Raw genomic sequence first — 26,027 nt, 5'->3', positions numbered from 1 at the left:
TAGCAGTTTCTTATATAGCGCAGCATATTCCGTTGCGCTTTACAATTATTAGAACAACAATTAAAGAACAAAACTGGGCAAAGACAGACAGACAGACAGAGGTAGGAAGGCCCTGCTCGCAAGCTTACAATCTATAGGGAAATAGGCATTGATACACAAGGATAGATGCTACCTGTTACATAATGGTTCCCCAGGTTGCTAGGTTCTTAATGGGTTGTATATGATATGATCACCCAGCAATGTTGGAAGACCAAATGTGAGTTTATGTGGACTGTACAGAGGGGATGTAACTTGATAGGGAAGCTGTTAAGGTTATGTGTGTGGGTCTGAAATTTGGTAGGCTTGTCTGAAGAGGTGAGTTTTCAGAGAACGTTTAAAGGTTTGGAGACTAAAGGAGAGTCTTATTGTGCGTGGGAGTGCATTCCACAGAGTGGGTGAAGCCCGGGTAAAGTCCTGTAATTTTGAGTGGGAACAGGTAATACATGTGGATGAGAGACGCAGATCTTGTGCAGAGCGGAGAGGTCTGGTAGGGAGATATCTGTCGACTATGTGTGCCATTAGCTGGAGGTTGCAGAGATGAAGATAAGACACATATATAAAAATACATTCACATAAACATTTTGGGTAGGGCTGACGTCTTTTCCAGTTGGATGTATCTGGGCAGAGGGGGAGACAAAATAACAACAGGTGAAAGAAACAGGCCATGAAATTCATTTGCAATCCTTATCATAACACTGTCTCTATGGATGGGTCATAAATTAAATCTGCTGCTATAGCAGCGCCCTCACTCCTTAGACTCATCAAATTTGTGCCGTGCTTCGCCGCATTAGAATTTGAACACACCTAAATATCGAACCAATAATTGACGACTCCCAGTATACAAAGGAGAAACTTCCCAACACTCATAATGACAGTCTGAGCCCACTCTCCTAAACCTGAGAACCACTTGCGTGGGTTCAACCATGAGACCCAGCCAGTCAGTTCATTACTCACAGTCGCTAAGGTAAGGTTGTGCTTCCTCCTGTACTCCCAATTCAACTGCAAGATATCGTCCATCTTTTGATCGATGAACTCCGTGGGGTCGTCAGTGCTGTTTGTAATATATGTACAGCACTTCACACCATATTGAGTTGCAAGAGTAACACAGTACCCACCTGTCACGGCTGTGACATAATTAAGGACCATCCTGTGCTGAATCAGTTCCTTCTTGTAAGCTTGTAACTCCCCTCCCGTTTACCTGAAGGTGTCGTCATACATTTCAGTGATATTATCTATCAAGTTCGCTACCGCATGGATATACCTATAATTTATAGTTCCTCTGGCAGTACGGGTAATGTATAATGCGAGAAGGAACTGAATCCCGGTGGATTCGTGGATCAAATCAGAGGCTGCGTGCTCTGCCCTATCTATGAGGTGTCTCTTGATGATGTGTTCATAGTGAGTATGAGTATAAGGAGCCTGAGCACTGCAGTGAACGTCTTTCATTTTATCATGGGTTATGATCATGACCTCTGGCAGTAGTCTCCCAATATAACACAATCCCTCTGAGCTCGGGGCAAGCCACTTGTACGCCTTCCTCCCACATATGAAATAGGCATCACCTGGGAGAACATAGGGGACAAAATATAACATCACCATATTACAAATTTTCCAAGTAAAGAAACCAATACCTAGTTCTCCCATCTGCTCAGTACAAGTATCGGGCTGGATGATATGAGCACAATACCCTGACGATACTTTTCCAACCCACATGATCTTGCTTCCACGAGTATACCTATACCGGAAATACCTCCCACTGTTGGCTATTTGGCGTACTAGTTCAGAGTCTATGGGTATCCTATCCGCTCTGTGTGAAAAGGTCATTGTCTGGTTATTCCACGTCACTTCCCAATTTCCCGGTTTTCGTTAATTGGAAATATTAAAACACAATAAGAACCAGTATACATGATACTGGTGGAGCTTCAAACTAGGGGGCCTAGAGATATTGAATTTCTTGTCCACCGGTCTCCCACCCCGCAATTTGAGTACCTCATCTATTGCTAAAGGGTACGGTATAATCCCGACTTGCTCTGACCTTGAGGTACTTGTGAGCACACCCAGCATTCTGTCTGGTTTAAGACCTTACCCACTAGTGAGTGGTAATAACTCAACGGATGGCGGTCCATGTCGATATTAAGGTTGGACTGACATCTCTGGATGCACCCATCCTCTACAATATTCTCACAATTCCTACAAATACAATATTCATCAGACAATAACCCCTCACAGTGCCTCCGAGCTCCCTGACTACCAGAGCGCTTACTGATGCCAGCCTTTACTAAAGTGATGTGCTGCTCCTGAGATCCTACAAATTCATACTCGCCATCAGAACCCATTCCAGATCCCTGCTCGACCTCTCTGGGACCCTCACCAAAACAAACTGTCCTGATCAAAACCAGAATTACTAACAGAACCCGAAACGCAGTCTCTTGTGATCGATCCATTTCGTTAGGGGAAAGGAGGAAAATAAGAAGGAGAAAAGAAAGGAAAATTCATGGGGAGGTGAAAAAAGAAAAATGGTGCGACAACCATTCTAGATCTTGTTACTCTCTGTGTTCAGATGCCCTTTAACAGTCCTGCCTCTCAACTTTCCCGGAACAAACACTCCAGTGATACAAGATTCTCTATACTCTGCTCTTTGTCACAAGTTCTCTCCGGGTCAGCGACCTTCTTTCAGTGGGATGAGTGGACCCAAGTCTCTCTTTCGGCGACCTTCAGTGCTGTCGTGCTGGTTAACAAGACTTGGTATGGTCCTTCCCACTTGTCTATGAGGCAACCTGAGCGTAAGAAATTTAGAATCATCACATAATCCCCAGGTTCAATGTCATGACAATTACTGTTCGGTAGGTCAGGGATCACCAGCTTTAAATTTCTTTGTTGATTTTTCAGCTGCTGGCTCATCCCAACCAAATATTTCACAGTCACTTCATTATTGCATTTCAAATCATCCTAGGGGTCTATCATTACATGAGGTTGTCGACCAAAAAGAATTTCAAAGGGTGATAAGTTAAGGGGAGACCTGGGAGTGGTTCTGATGCTGTACAACACTAGTGGCAAAGCTTCTGTCCACAGCAATCCAGTTTCAGCCACTAATTTGCTCAGCTTGTTCTTAATAGTGCTGCTCACTCTCTCTACCTTTGCACTTGCCTGTGGACGGTACGGAGTATGCAGCTTGCTATTAATTCCCATCAGTTTGCACATGACCTGAAAGACTTCACCTGTAAAATGGGTACCCCTGACACTTTCAATTATTCTAGGGATACCATATCTACACACAAATTCCTGCACAATTTTCTTTGCTGTGAACGTAGCAGTATTTGTGGCAGCAGGGAACGCTTCTACCCAGTTGGAAAATACATCAATACAAACTAACACATATTTCAAATTCCTACAGGGTGGTAACTGTATGAAGTCGATTTGTATTACCTGAAAAGGTCAGTCTGTAGGAGAGATATGGGATGGCTCTGTTGGTATTGTCTTTCCAATATTCTTCCTCAAGCAAGCAAAACATGTCTCTCTTACTTGCATGAGAAAGGAATCCTGGCGCACACCAGTAGGCTCTCATCAGCCTGCACATACCCTCTTTGCCTAGATGAGTCAGACCATGTGCCACCTCAGCTAGACTTGAAAAGTATGCTCTGGGGGCTACTGGCTTACCGTGTGTCACAACTGAGGGCCTGAGCTGACGGGAGGCAGCCTCAGTTGTAGGGGCTGAGATGTACCGGAACCTGGGAGGTTGTATCAGACCCCTGGACATGTAAGTAACATGAATAATAACTGCCCGAAGGCGTGACCACGACAACTTGGATAAAAGTCAATGATGTTTATTATGACAACTCCGCAACACAGCAGCAGTAAAAGAAAACGTAAAAGTCAGCAAAGAATAAATACAGTTCCAGGGTACTACAGGATGGCAGGAGCCACAGGGCACTGGTAGTGTGAGATAGTTCTTATGATCTTCTAGATGGAAAGTCCTTACCAGGCCCGACTGTAGCAATGGAGATAACCCAGGATTGTGCCAGCTGGTGTTCCAGGAAAAGCTGGGTTGCTGAAGATAAAACAGCTGCTGTGGATACTGGCTGGAACCAGACTGTTGTTAGCACGGAGTGGATACTGGCTGGAACCAGTTAAATAATAAATGAACTTGGGAGCGATGAAATATGAACTGAAATGTAGAACTTGAGAGCGGAGAAATAATAATACCGGTGGAGAGTGGTAAAGTGTAGAAAGGACACCGGCCCTTTAAGGGAAGCTGTACTCTGCTGGAAGCTGAGCTGGAAGCAGGTAATGTTGTAGCTGGAAACAGATGAATCCACAATGGATTGGAGAGTCAGGCTACACCGCAGGTGGAATGCTGGTGCGGGTCTCTATGGTGGAAGTCTTGAGACAGGAGCTGGAACCTGGAAGACAATCACAGGAGAGAGACAAACAGGAACTAGGTTTGACAACCAAAGCACTGACGCCTTCCTTGCTCAGGCACAGTGTATTTATACCTGCAGCAAGGAAGGGATTGGCTAGGCAATTATGCAGATTATCAATACTGAGAACAGATTGGTGGAAATGATCAGCTGACAGAATCCAAGATGGCTGCGCCCATGCAGACACTTGGAGGGAAGTTTGGTTTGTAATCCATGTGGTAATGAAAACAGTAATGGCGGCGCCGGCCACCGGAGACAGGAGGCGCCAGGCTGACAGATGCACATCCAACCACGCGGACACAGCGGAGGCCGCGGCTGACGTAATCGCCACTCAGACACTCTGCATGCAGAAGTTCAGGGACGGCGGCGGAGGCCGCGGGAGACGCCATGCCAGGTGTAATATGGCGTTTACTGTGACAGCGTCCCAGAGTGACAGGAGAGGATACAGGAATGTACACATCAGGATAACAGATGGGATCCGGTCCTGGAGCGCTGAGCCAGCCTTAGGAGGCATCTGATGGGTAAGAAATGGCGTTCGTGACAGCACCCCCCCCTTTAGGAGTGGCCCCAGGACACTTCTTTGGCTTTTGAGGAAACTTGGAATGGAATCTCCGGACCAAGGCAGGAGCATGGACATCAGAAGCATTGGTCCATGAACGTTCCTCAGGACCATAACCCTTCCAGTCAATAAGATATTGTAGTTGACCGTAACGGTGACGTGAGTCCAGGATCTTGGCCACTTCATACTCAACGCCTCGTTGAGTTTGGACTTTCGGAGTTGGAGGAAGTGAGGAATGAAACCGATTCAAGATCAGCGGTTTCAACAGGGAAACATGGAATGTCCTGGGTATTTTTAAGAAGGGAGGCAACTGGAGTCTGTAAGCAACAGGGTTGATGACTTGTTCAATCTTGAAAGGACCGATATAGCGAGGTGCAAACTTCATACTGGGAACTCTTAACCTCAAATTCTTCGTGGATAACCATACCCGATCACCCACCTTGAGAGCAGGAACTGCTCGACGCTTCTTATCCGCAAACTTCTTGTACCTGAACGATGCCTTGAGCAGAGCTGATCGTACGCTCTTCCAGATATTGGCAAACTGATGCAAGGTGATATCCACTGCGGGAACAGAAGTTGCTGGAAGCGGTTGGAACTCAGGGACTTTAGGGTGGAATCCAAAGTTAGTGAAGAATGGTGTTGAAGCAGATGAAGAATGATACTGGTTGTTATGACAGAACTCGGCCCAGGGAAGTAATTGAACCCAGTCATCTTGAGAGGAGGACACATAGATGCGGAGGAAGGCCTCCAAGTCCTGATTCACCCTCTCGGTTTGACCATTGGTCTGAGGATGGTAAGCCGTGGAAAACTTTAGCTTGACTTGGAGGACTTGACATAAACTTCGCCAGAATTTGGCTGTGAATTGAACTCCTCGATCTGAGATAATTTCTTCAGGAAGACCGTGGAGTCGGAAGATCTCTTGTATGAATACTTGAACCAACTTGGAAGCTGACGGAAGACCGGTGAGAGGAATGAAGTGTGCCATCTTGGTGAACCGGTCAACTACCACCCAGATGGTATTGAACTTGTTGCACATGGGTAAGTCTGTAATGAAATCCATCGACAAGTGGGTCCATGGTCGACGGGGAACGGATAGTGGAACCAGTTGCCCCGCAGGCGACTGGCGGGATACTTTATGTTGGGCACACTTTGGGCAAGATGCAATAAACTCCAAGACGTCCTTTTTCAGAGTTGGCCACCAATAGGACCTAGAGATAAACTCCAGGGTTTTTTGGATACCTGTATGTCCGGCAAAACGGGAAGCATGGGCCCAATGCATGAGCTTCTTCCTTAGCATCGGCTTCACAAAACTTTTCCCTGATGGGGGCGTAGAGTCCATCCCTACCGTGGAGAATGCCAACGGATTTATAATAGGATGCTTGTCTGAAGACTCTGACTCATTTTCTTGCTCCCATGAGCGGGAAAGGGCATCGGCCTTGCGATTCTGAGAGCCCGGACAGAACTGGAGTTTAAAGTCGAACCTGGAAAAGAAAAGTGCCCATCTGGCCTGACGAGGGTTGAGACATTGTGCGCCCTTCAGGTATAAAAGGTTCTTGTGGTCTGTAAGTATGGTGATTGAATGAGAAGCTCCCTCCAACAGATACCTCCACTCTTCTAGAGCGAGCTTGATGGCTAGCAACTCCTGGTCGCCAATGGCATAGTTGCGCTCAGCTGGGGAGAACTTCCGGGAGAAGAAACTGCAAGGGTGTAAATGGCCATCTTTAGCCCTCTGAGATAACACCGCTCCTACTCCAACGGAGGAGGCATCCACCTCTAAGATGAAAGGAGAGTCGATGTCAGGCTGTTTCAGAACAGGCGCAGAGATGAACCTTTGTTTTAAAAGATGAAATGCTTGCATGGCTTCTTCAGACCACTTGGACGGGTTAGCACCCTTCTTAGTGAAAGCAGTAATAGGCGCCACAATGGTGGAAAGGTCTTGTATAAACTTTCGGTAATAGTTGGCGAACCCTAAGAACCTCTGGACCCCTTTGAGGGTTAAGGGTACCGGCCAATTTTGGATTGCTTGTAGTTTCTCAGGATCCATCTCTAGTCCGGAACCGGACACAATGTACCCTAGAAACGGAATGGACTTGACTTCAAAGACGCATTTTTCTAATTTGCAATAGAGATGATTGACACGGAGACGGGACAGAACCTCTTTAACCCAAAAACGATGTTCCTCTAAATCGTTGGCAAAAATGAGGATATCGTCTAGATAGACCACGACATGACGGTATAGAATGTCTCTGAAGATCTCATTGACAAAATGCTGGAAGACAGCTGGAGCATTGCTCAATCCGAAGGGCATGACGAGGTACTCATAATGTCCGTCACGGGTGTTAAAGGCGGTCTTCCACTCGTCACCCTCACGGATCCGGATGAGATTGTATGCACCTCGCAAGTCCAGCTTTGTAAAGATGGTAGCTCCGCTAACTCTGTCAAAGAGCTCAGTAATCAGGGGTAAAGGATAACGGTTCTTGATGGTAATGTCGTTCAAACCTCTGTAGTCGATGCACGGCCGCAGACCACCATCTTTCTTTTTTACAAAAAAGAAGCCTGCGCCGGCTGGTGAAGAAGAAGGTCGAATGAACCCCTTTGCTAGGTTCTCTTTAATATATTCCTCCATAGAATGCGTCTCAGGCAGAGACAACGGATAAGTTCGGCCTCGAGGTGGAACCTTCCCTGGAACGAGATCAATCGGACAGTCCCATTCTCTATGAGGAGGAAGGATATCTGCAGAAGCTTTACTGAACACATCCGTGAAATCTTGATATGGAGGAGGTGGAACATCAGACGACCTGGGGGAGGAAGAACAGACAGGCAATACTTTAAACAAACATGTCTCAGCACAGGAGGAACCCCATGCCAGGATTTGCGTAGTCGTCCAATCAATTGTAGGATTGTGAAGACGGAGCCATGGAAGGCCCAGGACCACAGGATGTGTGGCTCTTGGAATCACTAAAAAAGAAATAAGTTCGGAATGAAGAACTCCCACTCTCAGACGAACTGGTAGAGTCCTTAAAGAAATAACTGCATCAAAAATTTTGCTGCCATCCACGGCAGTTAAAGAAATGGACGAAGGAAGTCTCTCGGTGGGTAGGGACCACCGCTTAACATAGGCTTCGGTAATAAAGTTCCCAGCTGCTCCGGAATCAAGGAGGGCAATGACGTTCCGATAACGTTGAGCAACTTGAAGCGAGACTGGGAGATTACAATCTTGAGGAGATGGAGAGGAGATCATTACTCCTAGCCGGCCCTCTCCTTGGCGAGCTAGGATTTGGAGTTTCCCGGACGTTTGGGACAGGCATTAATGGTGTGAGACGGAGCTGCACAATAGAGACAGAGAAACTCGGAGAGACGTCTTCGGCGCTCAGCAGGAGTTAAACGGGAACGGCCAAGTTGCATGGGCTCATCTTTAGATGGTGACAGTTGACGAGGAGGAGGAGCAGAAGATTTTGGAGCAGATGATCTTCCACGCTCAGTTGCTCTCTCTCTGAAACGTAAATCAACTTTCGTGCAGAGTGAGATTAGCTCATCTAACTTAGAAGGTAAGTCTCTGGTAGCTAACTCATCTTTAATACGCTCAGATAAGCCATGCCAGAATGCAGCATACAGGGCGTTGGAAGATGAAGACGTGGAGCAGAAATGGGTAAGGTGGGTGGGGTTATAGCTGGAGTCACTGTGGTTGACGCACCAGACGCGCCTGATCCACGGAGAGTTGTCTGAATCCCATCCAGCCGAGTAGAGAGATCCTGGAGACAGCGGATGATGTGGCCCTGTGCAGCCTCCTGATGTTCTAGTCGGGCTGCCAGTTCTTGCATCGGCCTGGCCGCTTGATCCTGGTCTCCGGCTGGATTCATTAGGTCAGTGCTTACTGTCACAACTGAGGGCCTGAGCTGACGGGAGGCAGCCTCAGTTGTAGGGGCTGAGATGTACCGGAACCTGGGAGGTTGTATCATACCCCTGGACATGTAAGTAACATGAATAATAACTGCCCGAAGGCGTGACCACGACAACTTGGATAAAAGTCAATGATGTTTATTATGACAACTCCGCAACACAGCAGCAGTAAAAGAAAACGTAAAAGTCAGCAAAGAATAAATACAGTTCCAGGGTACTACAGGATGGCAGGAGCCACAGGGCACTGGTAGTGTGAGATAGTTCTTATGATCTTCTAGATGGAAAGTCCTTACCAGGCCCGACTGTAGCAATGGAGATAACCCAGGATTGTGCCAGCTGGTGTTCCAGGAAAAGCTGGGTTGCTGAAGATAAAACAGCTGCTGTGGATACTGGCTGGAACCAGACTGTTGTTAGCACGGAGTGGATACTGGCTGGAACCAGTTAAATAATAAATGAACTTGGGAGCGATGAAATATGAACTGAAATGTAGAACTTGAGAGCGGAGAAATAATAATACCGGTGGAGAGTGGTAAAGTGTAGAAAGGACACCGGCCCTTTAAGGGAAGCTGTACTCTGCTGGAAGCTGAGCTGGAAGCAGGTAATGTTGTAGCTGGAAACAGATGAATCCACAATGGATTGGAGAGTCAGGCTACACCGCAGGTGGAATGCTGGTGCGGGTCTCTATGGTGGAAGTCTTGAGACAGGAGCTGGAACCTGGAAGACAATCACAGGAGAGAGACAAACAGGAACTAGGTTTGACAACCAAAGCACTGACGCCTTCCTTGCTCAGGCACAGTGTATTTATACCTGCAGCAAGGAAGGGATTGGCTAGGCAATTATGCAGATTATCAATACTGAGAACAGATTGGTGGAAATGATCAGCTGACAGAATCCAAGATGGCTGCGCCCATGCAGACACTTGGAGGGAAGTTTGGTTTGTAATCCATGTGGTAATGAAAACAGTAATGGCGGCGCCGGCCACCGGAGACAGGAGGCGCCAGGCTGACAGATGCACATCCAACCACGCGGACACAGCGGAGGCCGCGGCTGACGTAATCGCCACTCAGACACTCTGCATGCAGAAGTTCAGGGACGGCGGCGGAGGCCGCGGGAGACGCCATGCCAGGTGTAATATGGCGTTTACTGTGACAGCGTCCCAGAGTGACAGGAGAGGATACAGGAATGTACACATCAGGATAACAGATGGGATCCGGTCCTGGAGCGCTGAGCCAGCCTTAGGAGGCATCTGATGGGTAAGAAATGGCGTCCAGATACCCGGATCGTGACACCGTGTCCACCTGTCCACAGTCCTGAGGACTCCTGGCCATACCCCTTTGCCCTCCAGACTGCCTTTTCCTTTAGGGAACACAAATTTTGCACATTAAATTTACTATCGTGTGTTATCAGTTGTGTGAAGTAAACCGTCTCTGGATGAGAGAAGAGAGAGGAAAAACAATAGTAAATTAAGCAAAGAAAAATGTCGGGTTTGGCATTCACCAACAGGCTGTCACACCATCATGCATATCGGTGTCTATGCACAGTCTCCCTTCACCAGTATTCTCATTCTCCACCCTTTGTGCATGACTAGGCACACTACATTTATACTGATGTCCTTATGTCCTTATGCTGTTGAGATATACTGGTTTTGGGTAGAGCTCTGAAAGACCGATTAGGCATGTGGCGTTTGATCTGTAATCGGGTCCATGTGTTGTACCCTCCTGTCGGTGAACGTAAGAAATGAGGCGGAACGTTGAAGGAAAATCACATAGAGGTTAGTAACAGATAAGTTTGTAGAGGCAAAGAGGATTTTATAAAATTTGACAACTGGATTGGGCACTATGGGGAAGTGATTCTCTACTGTCTATACCCCTTAAAAAAATTCTGTGTGTCTTATCTCTACTGGGACTATCCAAGCCATCAATCCAGTGTCCTGTCCATCCTAAGTTCATAGGGAACCCGGTATCTGTGAGTTAATTTTATCTACCTGTGATGGACATGCATCTAGAACAGTGAAATGTATCATTAGTAAGTTGCATTTATTCTGTTCTTCCCATTAACTGAATCTGTGTTTTCTATATGGCTCGTGATTCCTTACTATATGTCCCTTGATCCCGTCTATGTGTTTAATACTGTGGCTTGTTTTCTCTGTCTAGGGGTCTAGCTTGACTATGTGTTCTACTATATCTACAATCTCTGACTAAATGCCCTTCCTTCCTACAAGTGTAACATATCCTAGGTCTTTTCCTACTATCCGGGCTTTGGGGTTTAGGTTCATGAGACTTTGCTGCAAGAGCCTGTAGACTTATTGTCATCAGCTCTCCTCCTGTTGCTTTCTACGCCTAGCAATATTCTTATGATGTTCACTTGCGCATGCTTTAAGACAAGCTACTGTGGCCCCTCCCCAATTAGGCAAAGATGCTTGTACCCTGTCCCTAACTGCCTTATTGAGTCCGTCCATTAGCACAGAGACAGCCACTTCCCTGTAATTCGCATCGTTCCTTGCATCTGATACCCCAATGTATCTATCCATTATTTGCAGGGCCCGATGGAAATATTCAGATGTCATTTCATTTTCCCCCTGTTTTATGGAGAAAATTCTTCTCCACTTAACAGTAATGGGGAAACACAACTCTAGTTGCTTATTAATTCGTTCTATATTCTCCTGATTGTTTCCGTCAGTCATAGGACTATCCGACTCTAACTTACAATCAGTGATAAATTTTTGGGTGTCAATATTAGGGGGTAGGCACGCTTTTAAAAGTATCCGCCAATCTTTATTAACTGGTTCATAAGCATTACCCAGATCTCTGATAAACTTTTGACATCTGGCTAAATACTCCAGGGGATCGGGGAATTCTGAAATGATTGACCGCAGCTCAGCTCTGGACCACGGGCAATACATTGCATTATTCCCGGTGAGGGTTACTCCTTCACTATCGGTTCCCCAATTGGGAGTTACTATTTCCAAGACAGGATGTAATCCTACCATTCCGTTTCTAATCTGTTTACTGTAGGGTTTTGTCTCTGTGCAATGACCCGTCTCACACTTACCGGTAGCTGTGACCTCTCCAGTTCATTCAGTGGAGAACACTGGTACTGCTCTCACTTGATGGACAGGCCCCACCTGAATTTCCTGCAGAGCGACTGCCTGAATGAGAGCTGTGATTTGGCTGGATCCTTCATCTTCTTGTGACCTATGACCTTGAAAAGACTTCAAAACAGGATACAACTTGCAAAGGTTAGGGTTAATACATTGCTCTTGCATATTACTATCATTTACAGATGTACCATTGATTGTAGCCATCTTATTCCCTTCGACCTGTGTCGGTAATGGTGGGTTCGTGTCTCCATTCCTGCTAAGTTTGGAACCTGCTTTACGAGTTTGTTCCCTTTGCATCTCCCCCTCTTGCTGCCATAAATTTAAACAATCATTATGTCTAATCCTTTGTTTTCTGGATTTAAGAAGACATATTTTACTGCTTACATTCTGCAGTGCCTCGGGTTCAAAGCTGCCCACCTTAGGGAATGGTACCCTATCTTTGTCAGTCATACGTAACCATTCATTGCAAAAAAAACTTCTGTGTGTGAACCATATTTTTCACACATGATGAACCTTGCTGAGCCTTTCGGCCACATTTCTGCCTGAACCCTGCCTAAACGTCTCTCACTTGAGCAACTGGCTCCCATATTTGTGAATCTCTTTTAATAACAAAAAAAATTCCCACAAACACAAAAATACTCAATGTAAGTAGACGGTGGAAGTATCTCCGAGCGCCTTCCACTCTCTCTCCGCCCACTTTGGCCAGTACTACGATACACTGTTGATAGCGAAGTCAATGTACCCAACTTAGGGCTCCTATCAGACATTACAACACCGTAATTTCTTTCGGTGGGAGTTCTGTTTGGAATATTTTCCTGAGAGAGGCAGCGAAAAATTCCTTTTCGGTATCTTTCAACTGGAATTGTTTGTAGGGTGAAAAACAGAGAAATTAGATAACTATACTTCACCCTTTCCAGTGAAGCCCACCAGGGAGATTTCCCGATGTTGTCAAAGAAAAACCCCTTTTGTCTATGCAATCACGTCTGCGTATGCTCTCCCACAGCGCATATGACACAATGGTATCACGTTGTGCTGTGCAGAACACACAGACATGCAATGCAATAGCACAGCCTATAGATACTAGTTATCCATATGCCCTACAATTGCTGTAGACCACCTAGCCTAGATCACTCCAGACCACTTCAGCACTTAGTTGTATGGGATCACTAAGACCACTTCAGTTCTAATCACGCAGGGTAGCGAACCCTACGCCGCCGGGCCTCTACTAACCCGCTGTTACCACTTCAGACCACTTCAGACCACTTCAGTTTCTGGGTTCAGTTCCACTCTGTCCGCTTTCACTCAATCAAATACACTTTGGTTTTTCTGTACAGAAAATTTCAATTCATTCAGATAGGCAGCTTTACCCCAGAGGCAATACAGTTTAAACAAAAGTTTTATACTAATCTGCTTTAGAAACCGGGTTGATTTGTGCTATTGTAGAATGGCTACTAACCCACCTTTTAACTAAACGACACTGTTGTGTAATTTGTACTTAGCGTCCGCACTCTTACGCACTTTGCGTAAACACGCGACCGTGCGTGTCTTTTTCCGCTGTTTGCGCAGTCCTGTACTTTGTCAGAGACACGTGTACAAAACCCTGCATCCGCAATAAATCACACAGCTCTATAAATGTGAACAATACTAATTACTATTGCCCACTAGACACAACTTATTCTGTATAAAATTTTATGCAGACCTGCGTTTGTGTCTTTTCACTTACTTCCTTAAATTACTGTTTTTTTTTTAACTATATAGCAACAAATATCTCCGGTTTCACACAGATCTAAATGAATCTTGCAATCTGAGTTTTATGGCAACAATGTGAGAGAGTATGCAAAGTATGGGTGCCTTTTGTGTACGCTATTTGGCGCCCAAATTTTTTTTTTACAGATTTTTAAATAGCTTTTTTCCTGTTGTTCTACGGGTTCTACCAGCACCTCTGCAAACCATACAGAGCAGACGTCATCTAATCAGCACACAAGTAGGGTTTTCAGTGCATCCATTGACCACGAAAAGTTTACATAGGATACTTTCTGTCCACTCTTTGCTGATAGATTAAGTCTGCTATGACCCGTTAGGCTGCAAGTATGTGGCAAATCAGATGAGCTCCCAATTGTAAATGCTGATTTACATACAGGACTAAAAGCAACACTTTAAAAAGACATTTCATACACTTTAAATGAAGCCGCTGCGAACGCTATACTTAACCCACAATCTACGTACTTATTACACCATTAGCATACAGAGTCCCGTACCATGTATAGACTATGCGTACAAACGCCACGCTGGCTGTACAAAGTACACTCAGCGCGTACACACCCAAAGATACACCGTGAACCCTTAACAGCTATGCATGCGATAGTAATACACTTTAAACCTTAGCAGGGAAAGGAAAACACAACACCAGATTTGTATTTAAAATGCCGGGTTCCGACACCACAACCAGAGGCGGAACTACCGGCAGTGCAGGCAGTGCACTGCACTGGGGCACGCCTCTGTCCAGGGGCCCAAGCATGTAATGAGTCAAACTGACTCATTACATGCCGCTGTGCGCTGCGGGCAACCGCTGCCTGCAGCGCACAGCCGCCCGGCGAAGAGAGGAGAGGAGAGGAGCAGCGGTACTACAGACGGGGGAAGGAGGAGGAGGGAGGCTGAGAAGGGAGCCGCAGCAGCGCTTTGTTACTGGTGGAGGCGCTGCTGCTGCTGCCCCTCTGCTTCCCTATAGGCTGTCTTCCGAGAACAGCCTATAGGGAAGCAGAGGGGCAGCAGCAGCAGCGCCTCCACCAGTAACACAGCGCTGCTGCGGCTCCCTTCTCAGCCTCCCTCCTCCTCCTTCTCTCCAGCCCGGGAATCGTCTCTGACGCTGCACCGAGGAGCCTGAGCCAGCGGAGAGGGTAAGTATAATTCTTCTTTCTTTCTTTCTTTCTTTCTTTCTTTCTTTCTTTCTTTCTTTCCTTCTTTCCTTCTTTCCTTCTTTCTTTCCTTCTTTCCTTCTTTCTTGTGCCTGCCTGCCGCAATGTGTAAAAATGGGGGACTACCTGCCGCACTGTGTAAAAATGGGGGACTACCTGCTGCACTGTGTAAAAAGGGGGGACTACCTGCCGCAATGTGTAAAAAGGGGGGCATACCTGCCGCAATGTGTAAAAAGGGGTAATCTGCCCGACGCAATGTGTAAAAAGGGGAATCTGCCTGCCGTAATGTGTAAAAAAAGGGGGACTGCCTGACGCTATGTGTAAAACAGGGGGACTGCCTGACGCTATGTGTAAAAATGGGGAATCTGCCTGCTGCTATGTGTAAAAATGGGGAATCTGCCTGCCGTAATGTGTAAAAATGGGGACGCTGTCTGCCGTAATGTGTAACAAGGGCACGCTGTCTGCCGTAATGTGTAACAAGGGCACGCGGTCTGCCGTAATGTGTAACAAGGGCACGCTGTCTGCCGTAATGTGTAAAAAGGGCACGCTGTCTGCCGCTATGTGTAACAAGGGCACGCTGTCTGCTGTAATGTGTAAAAAGGGCACGCTGTCTGCCGTAATGTGTAACAAGGGCACGCGGTCTGCCGTTATGTGTAAAAAGGGCACGCTGTCTGCTGTAATGTGTAAAAAGAGGAATCTGTTCGCTGTAAGGTGTAAAAGGGTCTCTACCTGGTGTAGTGGTGCTACTGTGCGGCGTAATTTGAATAATGGAGACTACTGTGTTGGTATTATTTTGTGGCCACACCCCTTCCCCACGAAGCCACGCCACTATGTATTTTTGCGCGCGCCTACGGCGCGCACTGCCCCTGGGGTGGACTTGGATGGGGGGGGGGCCCCAAAGCATTTTGTCGCACCTGGGCCCACCGCTTGCTTGTTCCGCCACTGACCACAACCTATTATTACTGAAAGGGGGTTACAATAACAAAGCAATACAATACAACAGAATAATGGCTACAGTCAATGGTACATACTTTTGGTTTCACCTGCGCTTCCCGGTCCAGTCCTCAGTCATCAAGGGTGATGACCTTCAGAGTCTGTGATAGTGACCTGGCATACAGCTGGCTCTTTATACAGTAGATCAAAACATAATACAATAGACACTGTGTGCTCTTCTTCCATTGGTTTGGGGGTGGGACATATCCTGTGCACCGGGGATCATTGGTCAGCTCAAGAAGTGGGTGATGGCTAGGACTTGAGATGTGGTTTCTGTTGTTTGCATCTGAGTTCCCGCCCCATGACCAGTTAAACCCATCACATTAATCATACATAAATCTGGTATTATTAATAACGTAATGTGGTAATATATAATAATATTCTTATTCCCACCAGATTAATGTTTACGTGACTCTGAACATTATGATCCCACACATGATATGATTATTTATTTCCATCCTCAAGATATACATATATCCACATATATCCATATACTCATATATATATATATATATATACAAGAATTTTTCGGCAGCACTCCCAGTCTTAGAGAATAAATGTCCGGTGCCCTCCTAAACCCGTATGGCAGCGGGTCAAATATAACGTCCTGTCGGCGGCACTCCGATAATACAAATACACAACAGCAGGTCTGCAGAAACAACGTTTCGAAGCTTTAATCACTTCGTCCTCAGGTTATATGATATAACCTGAGGACGAAGTGATTAAAGCTTCGAAACGTTGTTTCTGCAGACCTGCTGTTGTGTATTTGTATTACCGGAGTGCCGCCGACAGGACGTTATATATATATATATACACACACACACACTCCTGCTATTAAAATTTGTTAGGAATTATATATATATATATATATATATATACATACATACATTCAAACATATACATCTCCAATAGTTTAGACTATGAATGATAGTATCTCAGATTTCTAAATGTCTGGTTTGTATTTTTGTTAGCCATTGCTAATTGAGTTTCTATCAGCCTGGGTTTCTGGGTATTGTCTCTTTGTTTGTTTTGTCTTCAGGTGAGACAATGACATTCCAGTTCTTATTGCTTTAAATAGAAACTCGGCTACCCTAGTAAACAAAGGTGTTTGCCTTCTTCATAGAATTTCAAAGCTTAGTGTAAATAAGGCCATTGTATTTTAGTCTCTGGGAGTTTTAATTTATGTGTGACCGATCTTCATGCTATTTAGAAAAGGAAGCAGTGTGGGATTTATGCAATATATAGATTAGATTTATAATATGTTTTTGTGGCTTTTCCATGCGAGTACAAATTCCACTGTAATTACTCATACCACGCTCTGATGCGCAGGACCGCGGGAGCGACCAAACGCAATTTGCGAATATGTGCACGCACAGCCGAATACGTACGCACACGGAGGCCATCTATGTGGTGTTTGTACGTAATGTCTGTGTTGTAATATTTTCTGACTTCGACAGTCCTCTGCTTTTCTCAATCTGTACCTCATCTCTTGGTAAACTAATCAGATCTTTTGGATTTCAGTATCATCTGTATGCAGATGATATGCAAATCTATTCTCCCCTAATTTGTTACCATCTGTATTGGTCTGTGTCACTGAATACATTTCTGCAGTTTCATCTTGGATGTCATCTCACCACCTCAAACGTAATATTGCCAAAACAGAGTTAATTATATTTCCACCGGCCAACAGCAGTTACCAACTTGATATCTCTGTCACTTTGAGAACTCAACTATCAATCCTACCCCACAAGCTCGCTGCCTAAATGTCATACTTGACTCAGAGCTGTCCTTTGCTCCCCATATTCAATCTTTTTCAAAATTGTGTTACATGCATCTAAAGAATATATCCAAAATACGACCATACCATATATATCAGGGAGACGCTATAGGTGTTTAAGATGTCGTACCACTAGGTTAAGGAATAGCTTCTTCCCTTCTGTGATTGTTGGCTTGAATGTATAGTGACAATACATTTCTTCTTATCTTATCTTCTTATCTTATCTTATCTTATCTTATCCCTTACTCAAGTCACTGCAAAAACTATAATCCATGCTCTCATTATCTCCTGCATTGATCATTACAATAATCTTCTTATTGGTCTTACCAAAAAGAGACTCTCACCACTATAATCCTTTTTGAATGCAGCTGCAAGGCTAATCCTGCTCGCTAGACATTTACCAGCTGCAGATCCACTCTCTCAGTCCCTCCATTGGTTATGTGTATTCTACCGTATTCAATATAAAATACTTTTACTCACACACAAGGCCATTAACCAAACTACACCATTGTACATCTCTTCACTTATGTCATAATATCTCCAAAACTGAACCTCTCCACTCTTCACAAGATCTACGTCTCTCATCCACACTCATTACTCTCTCCCATGCACAATTGAAGGTCTTTCTTTGGGCTGCACCCACTCTGTGGAATGCCCTCCCACACACAATAAGACTGCACTAGTCTCCAAACCTTCAAGTATTCCCTGAAAACACACTTCTTCAGGCTAGCTAATCACATTCCAGAACCACTAACTCAACCATCATAAGCTTTCCTATCCAATTATATCCCCACTCTACAGTCCACACATATCTTCCACATATTTTCTTTTTCTTCACTTTCACTTCCTTCTGACCTTGGTTCATCATTGCTGTGATGTGATATCAGGCAGCCCACCTAGAACCTTTGTCTATAGATTGTAAGCTTGCGAGCAGGGCCTTCCTACCTCTATGACTGTTTGTTATTACCCAGTTTTGTTTTATCAGTGTGTCAAATTGTAAAGCGCAACAGAATTTGCTGCGCCATATAAGAAACTGTTAAAAAATAAATAAAATACCGACACTATGGAAGCGTTATGTGCTCTTACTAAGTGACAAAAAGCAGAGGTATTAGTGCCATGGTATTTGCTAGTCCTGCCCAGCCTCTTGATGTCTTTGCAATGCATGGTTAATTTTTGTGTGATTTTGCTGAAGTGCATTGCAACCATTGGCATAATTGCATATCACATTAGCGCTATGCTGATGCAATACAACTGGGCACAGGTTGCCAGAGATGTGAATTATCGTAACACCTCTCTGGTGACTGTCTTTAATTTGAGCAGTAAGATATTATTATTTGCTACATAAGCAGTGATCTCTTAGCACTGAGCAGAAGCAGAAAAATACATACAGTATGCCTTTTAGTTCTTGTTACTATGCCCCCTCCCCCAACCTTCCACTATCTAAACAATTCTGAATAAAGAATCAGAGGGACAGAATGGGCATAGCACTATAAAGCAGTGGTGTTTGCATGAGAACGGAATTTGGACACGCTACATGGTGCATGACAAGTTATGTTTACAGCAATTTGAAGAATTGGGTTGCCCACAGCACTTTTCTCAAAATCACCTCTTCAGTGCACGCTGATACTGTTAGGCGCCGGGGTCCGCTCGTCGGTGCGGTCTGGCGCCTAGCAACCAGGGACGCCGTGTGCGTACAGCCGCCGGCTCCCTGGCAACGCTAGACGCCGGGCGCACGGAGCCGCACGGACCCTAGCAACGGGGACGCCACTGGCGGACCGCTTCCCCGTTGCTGGGTCCATTTAAATTAATAAGGGCACCTGTTTCCTGGCCGTGCAGCAAGGCAGCTGCACGACATTTAGTCCAATCAGCCTCTAAACAGCTGATTGGAGGACTCCCTGTTAAGTACACTTCCAGGGCTTCTCACAGACGCCGGTAATAGCTTCCTGCATGCTGTATCTGTTTGCTGAGAGTGTTTCCAGTCCTGCTGTACCCGGTCGTTCCAGTCCTCAGTTGTCCTGTACTCGGAAGTTGTCATCTGTTCCTGGAGTCCTGACTGAGCACCTTTAAACATCCAGTGGTGTTCGTGAGTCACGGCGTAGCCGTGTGTTGCGGCTTGGCCGCTTTATTACTTATTATTTATTATTTGTGTTTCTGAGCTTTTGCGGAGGATTCCGCTCCCACAGATCCACTCTGGTATCCAGCGGTGCTGGATAGGAGTAACGGACTAGTGGATTTTGGTTGTTCTTTTTATCTGGCGGTTTGTCCGCGCATAGGTTAGTTAGCTTGTTGCACCTGGCCTGTTGTCAGTCAGAGGTCCTCTTGTCATCATCCTGCCTCGGATTTCCCTTTGTCTCTCACTAAGACCGGGGGGCACCGGAGTTGGGCAGACATAATCCGCCTTTCAAACGTGGCTGCCAGGGGCTCAAGAAACCATAGTCTCGCAAGGGATTTCCGATAGCACGGGTGAGACAATAGAGTTAGGGCGCCAGGGGCAACTAGTCTTTCCAGCTCCCGTAACCAGCATTCCCTTCCAGTACTCTGGCCATTGCCATGAGATCTCCTCCGGTCAGGAGTACTGGAATCATAACATTATTACCGGCCATACCAAAACTTAAAATTAAACAGGGTTTAATTTTTTACTTATTCAGTTTTGTAAGAGTTATCGGCCTCATGAATCCCACAGGTTTAGGGCCAAATCCTGGTCAGCTCCTAGTCAGCCAGATTCAAGAACTTACTCAGATGGTTCAGGATCTTTCCCTTCGGGTGAAGTCGCAGGAAGATCTTTTACGAACTTCCCCGAGGGTAGTCCCTGAACCAAAAATGCACTTGCCTGACCGTTTTTCTGGTGATAGGAAGGAGTTTTTTAATTTTAAAGAATCCTGTAAACTTTATTTTCGTTTAAGACCGATCTCCTCAGGTACTGAATCTCAGCGGGTCGGAATTATTATTTCTTTGCTCCAGCGGGATCCTCAGACCTGGGCATTCGGTTTAAAAGCAGAGGATCCGGCGTTGTTGTCAGTAGACGCCTTTTTTGGGTCTTTAGGGCTTTTGTATGATGACCCTGATAGAGAGGCATCCGCTGAGAGTCAGTTACGCGCTCTCAGACAGGGTAGAAATCCTGCAGAGGTTTTTTGTACAGAGTTTCGCCGTTGGTCGAACGACTGTGGCTGGAATGACCCAGCCCTGCACAGTCAGTTTCGCCTCGGCTTATCAGAGTCTATAAAAGACAGTCTCCTTCAGTATCCCGCTCCTGAGACTCTCGATAAACTCATGGAGCTTTCTATTAAGATTGATCGTCGTCTCAGAGAGCGGAGGGCTGAAAAAGGAGCACCTGTCAGGTCTACTCCATGTGTATTTTCCATTCCTGAGGACGTAGAGGAGCCCATGCAGATGGGTCTCTCCCGGCTGTCTCCAGAAGAAAGAGCCAGAAGGCAAAACTCTGGTCTTTGTTTGTACTGTGGGGGTAAGGGACATTTTGCCCGTAATTGTCCGAACAAGTCGGGAAAACGCCTCGACCAAGTGAATTGTGAGGGGGTTCACTTTGGTCTGCAGCTTATCTCCTCGAATAACTCCCTTTTAGTCCCAGCTAAAGTTTCCTTTGGCAGCCTCAGTTCTTCGGTGTCAGCTTTTGTTGACAGTGGAGCTGCAGGGAACTTTATGGACTTAACGTGGGCCAAGGCCTTAGGTATTCCTCAGTTAGCCTTGGGTAGGTGTATCACCATGCATGGTTTAGATGGGAGTCCCTTGTCCAATGGGGTTATTTCCCTCTGTACACCCCCTGTACTACTTACGGTAGGAGCTCTTCATTCCGAAAAGATCGAGTTTTTCCTTACCCATTGCCCAGCAGTTCCAGTGGTTCTGGGTCACCCTTGGCTGGCCTTTCATAATCCCATCATTGATTGGCAGTCGGGGGAGATTTCACAATGGGGTACCATCTGTAATAAGGAATGTATTACGTTTCCCGTCAGAATAGCTGCTGCCATTCCCAAACTCATTCCCGTGGAATACCAGGACTTTGTTGATGTGTTTTCCAAGGGCAATGCGGACATTCTGCCTCCCCATCGGCCTTATGATTGTGCTATTGAGCTAATTCCTGGTGCCACATTGCCAAAGGGAAGGTTATATGCATTATCCGGGCCAGAAACTGCGGCCATGAATGAGTATGTCAAGGAGAGCCTAGGGAATGGATTTATCAGGCCATCTAAATCCCCTTTAAGTGCAGGCTTCTACTTTGTGGAGAAAAAAGATGGATCACTCAGACCTTGCATTGACTTTAGAGCCCTGAATAAGATCTCAGTTAAAAATACTTACCCTCTGCCGCTGATTTCTGTCCTCTTTGATCAGCTGCGTTCGGCTGTGATTTTTTCTAAAATTGACCTGAGGGGAGCGTATAACCTCATTTGAATCAAGTCGGGAGATGAGTGGAAGACGGCTTTCAGTACTCAGTCGGGTCACTACGAGTATCTGGTGATGCCGTTCGGCTTGTCTAACGCTCCGGCAGTTTTCCAGGATCTCATTAACGATGTGCTCTGTGATTTTCTAGGAAGATTCGTGGTCGTTTACTTAGACGACATCCTGATCTATTCTGATTCAATTGAACAACATGTTACCCAGGTGCGTCAGGTTCTTCAAAAATTACGTGAAAATCATCTATATGCCAAGCTGGAGAAGTGTGAGTTTCATGTCACGGAGGTATCCTTTTTAGGGTACATTATTTCCCCTCGGGGATTCTGTATGGAACCTAAGAAGCTCCAAGCCATCCTTAGTTGGGCGCAACCCACCAACTTAAAAGCAATTCAGCGCTTTTTAGGGTTTGCGAATTATTATAGAAGATTTATTCATTCTTTTTCCGACCTGGTTGCTCCCATTGTGGCACTGACTAAGAAGGGAGCGGATCCTACCAACTGGTCACGTGAAGCTGAGTTATCCTTTCAGGCCTTGAAACAAGTTTTTGTCTCAGCTCCAGTCCTCAGACATCCCAACCCAGAATTGCCCTTCATTGTTGAGGTTGATGCCTCGGAGGTTGGAGTGGGGGCTATCCTATCTCAGAAGGATCCGGACTCTCTGGAACTACATCCTTGTGCCTTTATGTCCAGGAAATTCTCATCCGCTGAATCCAACTACGATGTTGGTAACCGGGAGTTACTGGCTATTAAATGGGCTTTCGAGGAGTGGAGGCATTGGCTTGAGGGAGCAACACATACCATTTCAGTATTGACTGACCACAAAAATCTTCAGTACATCGAATCAGCTAAGCGGCTGAATGCCCGGCAGGCTCGTTGGGCTTTATTTTTTACTCGTTTCAAGTTTATTATCACTTTTAGGCCAGGTTCCAAGAATACCAAGGCGGATGCCCTGTCACGCAGTTTTCTTCCAGTTCATAATAACAGTCCTGTTACTCCCATACTTCCGTCTTCAGTCATTTGGGCAGGCCTCACACAAGATTTATTTACCCAGTTAAAGCAGCTTCAACATCAAGCTCCTGGAAATACTCCTGCTGGTCGTCTTTACGTTCCTGAGTTTTTGAGAGCTACTGTTTTGACTGAGTTTCATGATAGCAAAGTTGCCGGGCATCCGGGGATCTCTAAGACTTTGGAATTAGTCTCCCGCTCAGTATGGTGGCCTGGTCTTTCTAAAGACATTAAGGAGTTTGTTTTTTCTTGTCAGGTCTGTGCACAGCATAAGGTTCCCCGTTCCTTGCCTATCGGGCAACTTATGCCCTTAAATGTTCCTCTCAGGCCATGGTCTCATATTTCCATGGATTTTGTGGTAGACCTCCCTCTGTCAGCCGGATTCCGAGTCATATGGGTGGTAGTGGACCGTTTTAGCAAGATGGCCCATTTCATTGCTCTTCCCCGACTGCCATCTGCCCAGGGATTGGTTGTTTTGTTTCTCCGCCATGTTTTCAGACTTCATGGGTTGCCCACTGATATTGTTTCTGATCGGGGTCCACAATTCATTGCACAATTCTGGAAGTCTTTTTGTGCCTCATTAAAGATGAAATTGTCTTTAACATCCGGCTACCATCCCCAATCCAACGGGCAGACCGAGCGAGTTAATCAATCATTAAAACAGTATTTGCGTTTGTACTCAGCCAAACTCCAGAATGATTGGTCCGAGTTTCTTCCTTTTTTGGAGTTTGCTTACAACAATTCTTGTCATTCCTCCACTAATGTGTCTCCATTCTTTTCAGTTTTTGGTTTTCACCCCAGAGCTAATTCTTTTTTTCAACATTCTTCTGTTTCCTCGCTAACCTTAACCTCTCATCTCAGAGTCATTTGGAAAAAAGTGCACCTTGCTCTCAGAAGAGCGGCATTTCGAGAGAAAAAATTTTCTGACAGGCTCCGGCGTCCTTGCACTTTTAAGGTGGGAGACAGGGTATGGTTGTCGACTCGTAACATTAGACTTCGACAAACTTCAGCTAGATTAGGCCCCAAATTTATTGGACCATTTCATATTATTAAAAAAATCAATCCAGTTGCTTTCCGGTTACGTTTACCAAGAGCTCTCCGGATCGGAAATACGTTCCATTGCTCCCTGTTGAAACCATACGTTTCTTCCAGTAGATTTCCTCGGAAGATCTCTCAGGGGAAATCACCAGTAGATGTACAGGGACATCAGGAGTTCTTGGTGGAGAAGGTTCTCGATTCCAAATTGTCCCGGGGTCGGCTTTATTTTCTGGTGCACTGGAAAGGCTATGGTCCAGAGGAAAGGTCTTGGGTCCTGGATAAGGATCTCCATGCCCCGAGGCTCAAGAGGGCATTTTTTTGGGAATTTCCTCGGAAACCTGGCTTTAGGGGTTCCTTGACCCCTCCTCAAGGGGGGGGGGTACTGTTAGGCGCCGGGGTCCGCTCGTCGGTGCGGTCCGGCGCCTAGCAACCAGGGACGCAGTGCGCGTACAGCCGCCGGCTCCCTGGCAACGCTAGACGCCGGGCGCACGGAGCCGCACAGACCCTAGCAACGGGGACGCCACTGGCGGACCGCGTTCCCCGTTGCTGGGTCCATTTAAATTAATAAGGGCACCTGTTTCCTGGCCGTGCAGCAAGGCAGCTGCACGGCATTTAGTCCAATCAGCCTCTAAACAGCTGATTGGAGGACTCCCTGTTAAGTACACTTCCAGGGCTTCTCACAGACGCCGGTAATAGCTTCCTGCATGCTGTATCTGTTTGCTGAGAGTGTTTCCAGTCCTGCTGTACCCGGTCGTTCCTGTCCTCAGTTGTCCTGTACTCGGAAGTTGTCATCTGTTCCTGGAGTCCTGACTGAGCACCTTTAAACATCCAGTGGTGTTCGTGAGTCACGGCGTAGCCGTGTGTTGCGGCTTGGCCGCTTTATTACTTATTATTTATTATTTGTGTTTCGGAGCTTTTGCGGAGGATTCCGCTCCCACAGATCCACTCTGGTATCCAGCGGTGCTGGATAGGAGTAACGGACTAGTGGATTTTGGTTGTTCTTTTTATCTGGCGGTTTGTCCGCGCATACTTCTGGTTTGGTTAGTTAGCTTGTTGCCCCTGGCCTGTTGTCAGTCAGAGGTCCTCTTGTCATCATCCTGCCTCGGATTTCCCTTTGTCTCTCACTAAGACCGGGGGGCACCGGAGTTGGGCAGACATAATCCGCCTTTCAAACGTGGCTGCCAGGGGCTCAAGAAACCATAGTGTCACAAGGGATTTCCGATAGCACGGGTGAGACAATAGAGTTAGGGCGCCAGGGGCAACTAGTCTTTCCAGCTCCCGTAACCAGCATTCCCTTCCAGTACTCTGGCCATTGCCATGAGATCTCCTCCGGTCAGGAGTACTGGAATCATAACAGATACATGCTATAGTGAAACACTATCACCAAGTAGGGCACTTCCATCTACAGTCTGCAGCTATTGCTGAATATTGGCTGACATTTTTGGTAATTCATGCAATCCATAACAATATGGGAACAAACAGTGGACCACAATGACTGTTTCCATGGTTACTAATATTGATGAAGAGTCAAATATTTGCAACATCTCTGTCAAAAGAAGAAAAGAGTATTTTCTTATCAATTTGCTCTATGACAGCTCAAGAAAGAAGAAAAAAAGAAATAACCTTTCATTTAATAAAGCTGTTTATAATTGTTGGGGGGGATTTTTGTTTCAATTAAAGTTATTTTAATCAAGTGCCTGTATTGTTTAGCATTTTAGTATTTTACTACATTGTGCAAAGGTTTTATTATCCTAGAACTGATACGAAACCTAGAGAAACTAAATCCTGTTAATTACCCCAGCCATCGCAACCCAGGGGGCTCATGAAGAAATCCCTTTTGCTGCTCATGGATGGGGTAATTAACAGGATTTATTTTC

The sequence above is a fragment of the Pseudophryne corroboree genome, chromosome 2 (assembly GCF_028390025.1).
Source record: "Pseudophryne corroboree isolate aPseCor3 chromosome 2, aPseCor3.hap2, whole genome shotgun sequence".
Classification (NCBI taxonomy): domain Eukaryota; kingdom Metazoa; phylum Chordata; class Amphibia; order Anura; family Myobatrachidae; genus Pseudophryne; species Pseudophryne corroboree.
Note: the sequence above shows the minus strand (reverse complement) of the source record.